We start from the raw sequence: 11,638 nt of genomic DNA, 5'->3' as shown, positions 1-11,638 counted from the left end.
TTATAATTTTTGGTACAACTTATAAAGGCTTCATAAACACTTCACAAATAGTCCATACTCTACAGATGGTGTGTGAACATACATATTGAGTTATGTCACATTTGGCAATTCACTCTACAGTGGAAATGGGTATGTAACCCTTCATAGAGTATGACAAACACTTATAGATGATTTGTGAATGTAGTACTTGTACTTGGTTTAAAGTGGGACCGATATTGACATTTTGTATTTCCGTAACAATATTTATTTAATCCCAACTATCCAAGCACCTGTTGCCAAAATGGAATCATCATCCCATAACTAATATCTCCATGTGAAGAGAGTAGCAATAAAAATAAAGTAATACAAAAAATGAAACTTTAGATAAAGGCTACAGAGGCAGATAACCAATAATGGAAAAGCTGGCTGTATTACGTGGAGATAATTGGACAAAAAAGGTTGCATAATTAAGAACAGTTGGTGAAGACAAACAAATCCTAACAAAAATCTTATGGACTAGTCCAATGAAAACAAATTTGATTTACAATTACCATACAAAACTACTTTAAATATATTTTTCACAATCCCTATATAAAAATACCAAGTAGTGAGATTTATGTGAGATTTACAGGATCATGCATGTCTACAGGTTTTTTTACAGGTAAAAAAGGAATACAATCTTATAAAGACATATTAATCAACGAAACACTCAAGGATGTTGTTTATATGAGTCAGGTAGAATACTACTCTTACTGCTGCGATATGTCAGAAGTGTAAAACAATGGTAATTTACATTTTTGTTGTTTAATTTCAAATGGTGAAACACCAGAGAGCTCTGCTATCCACAGTCAAGTGAGCTGCAATGATTTATGAGTAATGAGTCTATTTTCTGTGACCTCATAACTAATCAGAGTAGTCCAATATGAGGAAAGTGATGAACATTGTATTTCTGTCCTGGTAAAGGTTCAGGTCAGTCAGCCCAAGGCATGTAGTCCAAAGACAACCAGTCGGAAATCAACATGACTGTAGGCGCAATAGTGGTGTATAACATCCTCAGGGCAGGTCCGCAAGTTGAGGACGGAAACAGAGTGTGTCTCTCTAGTATGGCAAGCAGAGAACCTGTGAAGGAAGGAGCAACACAAATAATTTAATCATCAAGATCGCTTTTAGTGTGATAAGAACCATCATGTTTTTGAGCATTTACAGTGGCAAGATAATTTGTAGAAAGTTGTACAAATATTTATTGTATGTGCAAGCAGCTAACTGTCCCTAGCTACAGTATATTGCTCCTATTTAAGTAATGATTCATAGAGGTCCACACAGTGAATATGACATGTACAGTCACAAGCTTCCCTTACCATCATGATTAAGACGTTTTCTCCTCAAGTGTTGCGGACCTGGAACACCCCACTGCACCAGACCTCCTCCTATACCTAAAATACAACAGGATAATGCTTTGTCCTTTTTTCAGAAATTGTACTTTGTCTTTAGCCTTTCCCAACCCCACAAAACACACGTGCAGCGGCACCAGGTCAGCCGCAACACACCACCATGGAACATTTTGGGGAATATGTGCCCAGCTAAAGGGCACGACACAGAGGGCAGCTGGGAAATAACACAAGCCACGCATCAGTAACTGATCCACATCTCAAACCTCTAGGCTGACTACCGCCACAGAATGTCATTAATAATTTCTCGAGTAGTGCTAGTGTTTCACTACTATTGTCATACATTATAAATAATTAGAAATTACTGGATATCTTTGTCATTCACAACAGACTCTGAATAGTTTGTGTCCGACGGCAAACCTTAAAACACCTCCTGCGCCTTGAGGTCAGTCATGAAAAAAAGTAATGGCTGAAGGTGCAACAGTGGTGTCCAACAACCTCAGAGCAGGTCAACAAGTTGAGGACAGAATCAGAATTCACATCCCGTAATTGTTTCAAGCAGAGGATATGTGAATAAACATAAGGAGCAGAGCCAAAGATTATAATAATGTTTCATGAATATTCAAACCGTCAGGAAAGTTAGTAGACAGCACAAAAAAATAAGTGAAACTCACAAGAAGAAAGTCACTACTAATACATTTTTGGGGATCACAAACTGGACCCTGAAAAGAGCTGTTGTACACCCAGATTCAAATAGCATGCATCAAGTTGAAAGAGAAACATACGCATCACCTGTGAATACACATATATGAAATTATTAGATCAAGCAAATTAATAAAATTATTTTACCTTTATTTAACTAGGCAAGTCAGATCAGAACAAATTCTTATTTTCAATGACGGCCTAGGAACAGTGGGTTAACTGCCTGTTCAGGGGCAGAACGACAGATTTGTACCTTGTCAGCTCGGTGATTTGAACTTGCAACCTCAATACCTCATTGACCTCCTCATGAGAGGATATGAATATCCACTTTATTCTGGCCTAGTGACAGTGTTCATCATTGTAAAAAGATATCAAATCCCAACTCACAGCATTACTTGCATATATTTTTGATCCAGAAACTAGCTCCCCACCAGTGATGCATAAATCTGAGTAACAATGTGGAATGTTTTATTTCACCACATGGTTGACTCTACACTGTAGAGGTAAAAAATACTGCCTGCAGTCTTGACGGATCATTGAGAAGAGCATGACTGGCTGCGTCACCGCTTGGTACGGCACTGCAAAGCGCTAAGGGTAGTGCAGATGGCCCAGTACATCACTGGGGCCGAGCTCCATACCAGGACCTGTACCCCAGGTGGTGTCAGAGAAAGATTCCAACCACCCAAGCCAACAGGACCCTGAACAGCTTCTACCCCCAAGCCATAAGCTAAATAGTTAGTTAAATAGTTACCTGAACAAACTTTTTTTTAACTCATCACATACGCTGCTGCTACTGTTTACTATCGGTCACTTTATTCCTAGTTATATGTACATACAGTATATACCTCAATTACCTCATATCACTGCACATCAACTCGGTACTGGTACCCCTTGTATATAGCCATGTTATCATTACACATTGTGTATCTATTATTTCATGTTTCACTTTTCTATTATTTCTAGGGATGCACGTTATATCGGTAAGCATATCGGAATTGGCCAATATTAGCCACAAACGGCCACATCAGCCCGATGTCTAGTTTAACGCCAATGTGCAAAACCGATGTCAAAGCTGACGTGGGTACCTATATAACGTATGTAGATGTGGTAATGACGCCACAAAAAATACAGCATTACACATGCAACACAGCATTCCTAGCCAAGCCCACGTCGTCAGCTGTGTGGATCTATTTTGAAGTATGCAACATTTGTGCTGTTATTATTTACGGAGACTTTTATCTCCCTCACCAACTTTAAACATCTGCTATCTGAGCAGCTAACCGATCGCTGCAGCTGTACATAGTCCATCCGTATATAGCCCACCCAATTTACCTACCTCATCCCCACACTATTTTTATTTGATTTACTTTTCTGCACTTTTGCACACCAGTATCTCTACCTGCACATGTTCATCTGATCATTTATCACTCCAGTGTTAATCTGCTAAATTGTAATTATTCACTCCTATGGCCCATTTATTGCCTACCTCTTCATGCCTTTTGCACACAATGTATATAGATTTTTTTTTTTCTACTATGTTATTGACTTGTTTATTGTTTACTCCATGTGTAACTGTGTTGTCTGTTCACACTGCTATGCTTTATCTTGGCCAGGTCGCAGTTGCAAATGAGAAGTTGTTCTCAACTAGCCTACCTGGTTAAATAAAGGTGAAATATATATATATATATATAGTGCCTTGCGAAAGTATTCGGCCCCCTTGAACTTTGTGACCTTTTGCCACATTTCAGGCTTCAAACATAAAGATATAAAACTATTTTTTTGTGAAGAATCAACAACAAGTGGGACACAATCATGAAGTGGAACGACATTTATTGGATATTTCAAACTTTTTTAACAAATCAAAAACTGAAAAATTGGGCGTGCAAAATTATTCAGCCCCTTTACTTTCAGTGCAGTAAACTCTCTCCAGAAGTTCAGTGAGGATCTCTGAATGATCCAATGTTGACCTAAATGACTAATGATGATAAATACAATCCACCTGTGTGTAATTAAGTCTCCGTATAAATGCACCTGCACTGTGATAGTCTCAGAGGTCCGTTAAAAGCGCAGAGAGCATCATGAAGAACAAGGAACACACCAGGCAGGTCCGAGATACTGTTGTGAAGAAGTTTAAAGCCGGATTTGGATACAAAAAGATTTCCCAAGCTTTAAACATCCCAAGGAGCACTGTGCAAGCGGTAATATTGAAATGGAAGGAGTATCAGACCACTGCAAATCTACCAAGACCTGGCCGTCCCTCTAAACTTTCAGCTCATACAAGGAGAAGACTGATCAGAGATGCAGCCAAGAGGCCCATGATCACTCTGGATGAACTGCAGAGATCTACAGCTGAGGTGGGAGACTCTGTCCATAGGACAACAATCAGTCGTATATTGCACAAATCTGGCCTTTATGGAAGAGTGGCAAGAAGAAAGCCATTTCTTAAAGATATCCATAAAAAGTGTCGTTTAAAGTTTGCCACAAGCCACCTGGGAGACACACCAGACATGTGGAAGAAGGTGCTCTAGTCAGATGAAATCAAAATTGAACTTTTTGGCAACAATGCAAAACGTCATGTTTGGCGTAAAAGCAACACAGCTCATCACCCTGAACACACCATACCCACTGTCAAACATGGTGGTGGCAGCATCATGGTTTGGGCCTGCTTTTCTTCAGCAGGGACAGGGAAGATGGTTAAAATTGATGGGAAGATGGATGGAGCCAAATGCAGGACCATTCTGGAAGAAAACCTGATGGAGTCTGCAAAAGACCTGAGACTGGGACGGAGATTTGTCTTCCAACAAGACAATGATCCAAAACATAAAGCAAAATCTACAATGGAATGGTTCAAAAATAAACATATCCAGGTGTTAGAATGGCCAAGTCAAAGTCCAGACCTGAATTCAATCGAGAATCTGTGGAAAGAACTGAAAACTGCTGTTCACAAATGCTCTCCATCCAACCTCACTGAGCTCGAGCTGTTTTGCAAGGAGGAATGGGAAAACATTTTCAGTCTCTCGATGTGCAAAACTGATAGAGACATACCCCAAGCGACTTACAGCTGTAATCGCAGCAAAAGGTGGCCCTACAAAGTATTAACTTAAGGGGGCTGAATAATTTTGCACGCCCAATTTTTCAGTTTTTGATTTGTTAAAAAAGTTTGAAATATCCAATAAATGTCGTTCCACTTCATGATTGTGTCCCACTTGTAGTTGATTCTTCACAAAAAAATACAGTTGTATATCTTTATGTTTGAAGCCTGAAATGTGGCAAAAGGTCGCAAAGTTCAAGGGAGCCGAATACTTTCGCAAGGTACTGTATATATATATATTTCCAGAGGGGGGGAGAAAGTGAAATCTTTCTATACCACAAACCAAATTACTAATTTGAAAGTGCATCAACCCCCTACTTAGAACAAAAGCATAACAAAACTAAGCGCACACTTCCAACAACTAAACATGTTCAAGTCAAGCAAGTCATTTGAAAGACTAAGAACATTTCAGCGAGACAACTCAAAGGCGAAACCCATTAACACCAAGATAATGGAATTCATTGCCCTTGACAATCAACCGTTCTTTGTCGTGGATGATGTAGACTTTCACCGAACTGGTTCGAGCACCGGTACATACTACCAAGTAGGCACTATTTTTCAGATGTTGCCCTACCGGAGTTACACAGCATTGTTGAAACGCACATCCATGAGCTACTTGCTATGGGCTTCACTGCTATTAGCTTCACGAATTACATTTGGACCAGCGATGTCAGCCCAATGAGCATGCTGAGGCTGACAGCACAGTGGGTCAACGAGGATTTCGTAATGCAGAATAAACATCTTTAACCTGACCCTCATCTCCAGGCAGTTCTTGCAAGAGCCAGGGGCTGCTATGCTGCAAGAGTGGCCCTCTTTTAGAAGCAACATGTGCTAGTTGAAGCATTCAAGGTATGGCATGAGTGTGACAATCTTTTGATGAGAACATTATAGGCCAGTGTTGCCGAACACTTTTTCCTGTTGAACTACCACTCTGTTGGCTCTTGTTTAATGTTGTACATATTTTAGTTTTTCATGTATTTCAGGGGTTGGACAAGCTGACGGCAATGACAAAGCTGGCCTCACAGTTGGCAGCAATCACACTGACTATACCAGTGTCTTCCGTTAATTGTGAGAGGGACTTCTCTGCAATGAAACAAGTAAGAACATTTAAATGTAGATCCTCTTTGTCCCTCTCCCTTTGAGTTTTTTTCTTTTAAAAAGTCACCAGAACCAAGGTTCAGAGTACTTACACATATTTTGTTTTCCAGGGAGGTCCCCAGAGCCCCCCCATCCCCGCTAATTTTTCCCCCACAGCTAACAACATTTCCTGAGGAAACACTGGTACACACAGTCACTGGTTCAACTTCAATAAGAATCTTTCATGGTGGACATCACAAACCTGGAACTCTGCCTGCAGAAAGACAGAATGCATGGTCATAGTAAACAAAACAGAAAAACGGAAGAAACTAAATAGCTACTTAATTGAAACAGTGAATAGTTTGAAGTGAATGAAGCTCTCACCTTTTGCAAATTATTTGATGTTTATATATAAAAGCATGTTCTTCCGGAAGTCTACAGAAATGTGCAACGTTGAATGCTGTAGCAGATAGAAAAGCACTGCAGTGCATTTGTCCTAATGAAAACATCTTGATCTCCAACAAAAATAGAGATAAAACAGGCTCTCAAAAATGGATAACAAAAATATGATTTAAAAATGTATTTAAAAAAATAAAATAAAACAAAGCATAACTCGTTTTGACAATGGAAAAGTTGACAACTTTCAGAGCCTTGCTCTCCATCTTCTTTATATGTAAGTTGACCATTCAAGTAGGCAATTCAAAGGTCAAACAAAACAAATGGTCCAGAAATAAGCTAATAACACTAAAATAACAACTGGTCTCCTCTCTAAATGATCATGTTCTTTTTTTCATAAACAAGACCAGGCATCAAAGGTGAATAGAAGGCCAAGGGAATCTGCAAATTCAACTATTGTGACAAAGCCTCTACACTTTTCCTGACAGCACACTTCGTGAAAACCCTCTACATTGGATTTCAAACAATATAAACAGGTAAGCATGTGGAACCATTCACATGTGGTACCAAATGGATAAGTGTTATTCGACATTCAACATTTACTGACACCATGTTTGAACATATTTAGGCTATACAGTATACCACAAAATAGGTATACAATGTAACTAACTATATTATACTTTTAATCTACTTGTCTGAACTTATCTGAGGTTGCATTGCTGTTTACTTGAACACAAGGCGCTAGAAAAATAGCACATTCATGCATTTTTTGAAAGATGCCATGCTATTAAAAGGTTCTGTACTGTGGTTTACTAGTAAATAGATAAGTACCAAACCAATAAAATAAAATAAACATATCTTTCATGTCTATTACTTTACAATTTTTATTCTTCTGCAGGTGTGGCAGAGAGCTTTTCTTCTTCCTTTGCCTACACTGTCTGGAATGTTTTCCTCATTGACACTATTTTTGGTTCATCTAAAAAGTACAGCCATTCCCAAGTGTGATTCTTCTTGCACATGTCCATGCCTTCAATGGCAATACTGACTGCATTTGACTTAGCTTTTTGCAATTGATCTAATATTGCAAAATCCTTTCTGAAGCTATCATTTTTCTTTGACAGGAGCTCTGGATCGACTGGACGCATCATAGAACATACCTTCAGAAAACTGGCTAGGATCAACTCAACAACCTGAACAGTCAACTCAAAAAAGTCTGTGTCGGTCCACATGGTAAGCCTGTCAAACACAAGGTTCTTGGGTACCTCAATGTCATCAAACAAGCATGCATTTCCTTTAACAAGGCCTCTCCCATCTTCCTGCCATTCCTTGAGTTTGGTAACAAGGGTTTGGTATCTTTCTTCCATCTCCAACACGTTTCCCTTCAAAGTTAAGGCTCTCCAGAGAGGATCAATGATAAGCTTGGAAACCAGACCCAGAGCTCTGCATCCGGCCTTGAACTGTTGAACCTCCAAATCAGCAACAACTGCCGCAAGCAAACTACTCTCAGCTCCGTACGTACTGGTAAACTCAACCAAATCATCATGGATGCTATACACCCCAGCAGAATTATGGAACAGACCATCTATTCTGTGTCCAATGGATAGAGACAAAGGAACTTCATCAAATTCTTTTTTGCTGGTCAAAAAGGTTTCGAACGGAACAAGCTGACCGTCCTCTGCCCATCCAAGCTCTTGCACAGCATCACTCACAGAACTCACCAAACGCACTGTTCCAGACTCCAACTCTGTTGTCCCAATGTTAGGGGAAATATGGACTCCTACTTCTTTATCTCCTAAAATCATATTTTCCCAAAGTAGAAGACTTGTTTTTGCCTGGTGAGCAAAGCCATCAATCAAATGTAAGCCACAGAAGAGCTGACTTACAAGGCACATCATTGTCTTTTCAGTGGAACTAAAGCCACAATATTTCTCAACCATCAGTGGTAGGATGTCTGATCTGTATTCAGCGAGGATTTGTTCAAATTTCTTTTCGGAACCAGTCCCAGCACCAAAACACTTTGAAAAGGTTACAAAAATCCATCTCATCTGTTGCATTTCACCACTCGTAACAATTTCATTGATCATTTTCCTGCAAATGTCAACTTGGTAGTTCTCTGGGCATGGGGTTTGCTCTGTGACCCCAGAGTGAACGTCAGACTCCTTTAAGCAGAAGTCAGTGGGTCCATTATCTTGGCCAAGCTTGACAGTTTCATCTGTTTCGATAGAGATGATCTCTTCAGCATGCAGAGACCATACAGTCCTTGCATCAGCGACCAAATATTTCAAATCGGTCTTGTTAACCATCTTCTGATAGTTCATCTTCTCCTCTGTATCATCTGCCTCTTGTATCCCTTTCAAATCCAATTGTCTTTTTGACAATCTTGCAGGTGGATTAGCTTCTTTTTTCTTGTATTGTCTAGTCACAAGCGGTATTATAAACACTTCTTTTGAAAAGTCTTTATCTGCGACATGTTTCCGTTTGACCATTCGTTTGAGTTTAGATGCAATATGTATGGCATTTTGACAGCGTTTCTGATTTTGAAAACGTACATCAAAATTATATTTCAGAATATTATAGACGGTATACATATAACTCCTTTTTGTATTTTTTGCAAACTTATGAACCTCATACATTACGCCATTTGTCAGTAACTGTGAGTCAAGTTTTGTTTTGGATGCCGGTTTGGATCTCACATCAAATTCCACACCTATTTCTTTGCACAAGGGGTAGCAGTTTTTCACCACCTCCTCTGCAAAGGGCATCACATTTGCCTGTTTAATGTTGCTGACCAGGACAGACTGAGACAAGGTACATACTTTTCCAATCTGAATATCACTGGGTGACATGTAAAAACATGACTCCTCTTTGATTAAATTCCCTACAGGGGTGCTTGGTCTATCCTGTTCTGTGTGAACACGAACAACACCTTTACCACCCACATTTACAGCTGTTTGAAGTGGATCACCAACTTTTGTTGAATTCATTTTAATCTCCCTATCATTTGATTTTGTATCTTCTAACAGATTACAAATAAGCCGTTGTTTTGCTGTGCCATATCCATTTTCGGTATATGAATAACTTGCATCAAAAGAGTCAGACAAAATGACAGCTGGGGATATCTCCACCTCATCCTCCTCTGGCTTTATATCTACATCCATCTCACACCAACTAAACTAGCTATCTGGGTGACACCCAGGGTCAACTTAAATATTGTTTGGTTAGACCTAGTAATGTCCAAGTAGCTGACCAGGCCTATCTCCTTAAGCATATCAATCCAATTGATTTTTATAAAGCCCTTTTACAACAGTGAAAATTCTGAGGAAATATGTTCTGTAATATTAGATAGTGGTGTAACTACAGTTGATTCCAAGTGTATTGTTAGGCTTATACCAACTGACCAAGGGAGTCCACCCTAGCCTCAGGCTACTGAATAATCTTAACTTGCATCTCACTGCAGTAATGTTAGATCCAATGAGACTTGGCACATAACATAAACGAATAGTGAGTACCACCAAGTAGCCAAATCATCTTGCTAACTAGCTATGTATTGAAGTCTATATTGACGGCAAATATGACAATTGCAAGGGCGCATTGATTGCAATACATGAATTATCTGTACATGGAGTAACCTATTGTTTGTCATAGACTAATGGCTCAGATCAAATAGAGTAGCTCAACTAGCTAACGTTAGTTAGCAATTACTGTAGCTACCTTGATTTTGCAGGTACCCCTAAACCTTCCATACGACAGTTTGGAATTAGAAAAAAAGTTGTTCCTACGACAAAGTACTTCCAGGTGGGTAACTGGTTAGCTTATTCCGAAAATGTAAACTGAATGTTTTGAGTTCGACGCTGCGTATCGAGGCATTAGAAAATCATTCTAAACACTTGGCTAAAATCTTAGTCACAAAAAAACGTAGACATGCTGTGATTCCGCGTAAACGAGCTTCCTTTTCCGCTGAAAACCGGATGTGGAAACTCTACTCAGGCGTTATGATTCCGGGTGCGCCTTTCTCGCTCCAGATTCAAATAACGGGTAACTGCATATTTGGAGCAAATATTTTTGAGCAATATAAAGCCTCTCGTTTCCAATTGGATCAAGGAGGTGGGCAGAGTCAAGCACGAGATAGTGAGATCCTATTTGCTCGTTCTATAATTTATTTGAATTTTTCCGTTAGGGAAAGCCTGCCTTGATGTGCAATAAGTCAATTCGCACTGGCAGTCCTTCTAAACGCATTTGTTTATATTCCCGGTGTCTGTGACAGATGCAGTTAGGTGAGACGTAGATCTGGTGGAGAGTGTGGGGAAACAGAAGACTTTGTCATGCTGAGTGTTTATGTGGAGTCTTTGCCAGATAAGGTCAGGGCAGGAAGAGTCAGTTATACCGTGAGAGCTTTTGTTTCCCGAAAATAGTAGTGTTTTAGGTGTCAAGTTTATGGGCATGTTGCAGCAGTGTGTAGGAGGGAGATGCCTATATGTGAAAAGTGTACAGGAGGGCAAACAATTATGGAATGTGTGGTATCGGTGGAAAAAGTTATGTTAGCTGTAGGGCTGCCCATGGGGCTGGAGATCGGAGGTGTCCGGTGAGAGAAAGGCAGTTTGAGGTTGCCAGGGTTATGTATTTAACAAGGCAAGTCAGTTATGAACAAATTCTTATTTACAATAACAGCCTAGAGTAGTACAGAAAGTGTTGTATGCCAAAGCAGTGAAGAGAGTGGTAGTGGAAGATGGGTACAGGGTGAGGGATCCTGAGAGGATTCCTGTGAGTAGGCAGAGACCAAGAGAGAGTGATGGGAAGAATATGTGCTTCAGTAAGGTGGGCTTTTTAGCATTTATAGCCATGGTTGTCAATTGTACTGCAGAAATTGTTCAAAAGTCACAGAAAATAGTGGTTGTGGTGGCAGCGGCAAAGAAGTTCTTGGGATTGATAAGATTTACTTCTTAACAGCTGCAGGGGGTAGTGTTAGTGGTGTTATGTCCTCTCAGACCGTTGGTCTGGAGTAGGA

At 39.8% G+C, this 11,638-nt stretch overlaps 1 long non-coding RNA gene across 3 annotated transcripts; it reads right to left on the bottom strand.

The window, feature by feature from the left end:
* Window positions 1–385: 385 nt before the first annotated feature.
* LOC135546531 (uncharacterized) lies at window positions 386–10,584 on the bottom strand. 3 transcript variants are annotated; one of them, XR_010456593.1, is made up of 4 exons: window positions 6,622–10,584; window positions 6,500–6,511; window positions 1,338–1,412; window positions 386–1,098 (listed from the first exon to the last, which is right to left on the bottom strand). It is a non-coding gene; the product is annotated as an uncharacterized LOC135546531 (long non-coding RNA). The 3 variants fall into 3 exon arrangements; XR_010456592.1 differs by lacking the exon at window positions 6,500–6,511; XR_010456590.1 differs by lacking the exons at window positions 6,500–6,511; window positions 6,622–10,584 and having other exon boundaries at window positions 1,338–3,730.
* Between the last annotated feature and the right edge of the window lie 1,054 nt (window positions 10,585–11,638).

Source organism: Oncorhynchus masou, chromosome 1 (genome assembly GCF_036934945.1).
Source record: "Oncorhynchus masou masou isolate Uvic2021 chromosome 1, UVic_Omas_1.1, whole genome shotgun sequence".
Taxonomy (NCBI): Eukaryota; Metazoa; Chordata; class Actinopteri; order Salmoniformes; family Salmonidae; genus Oncorhynchus; species Oncorhynchus masou.
This window is presented reverse-complemented; position numbering and strand designations above follow the sequence as displayed.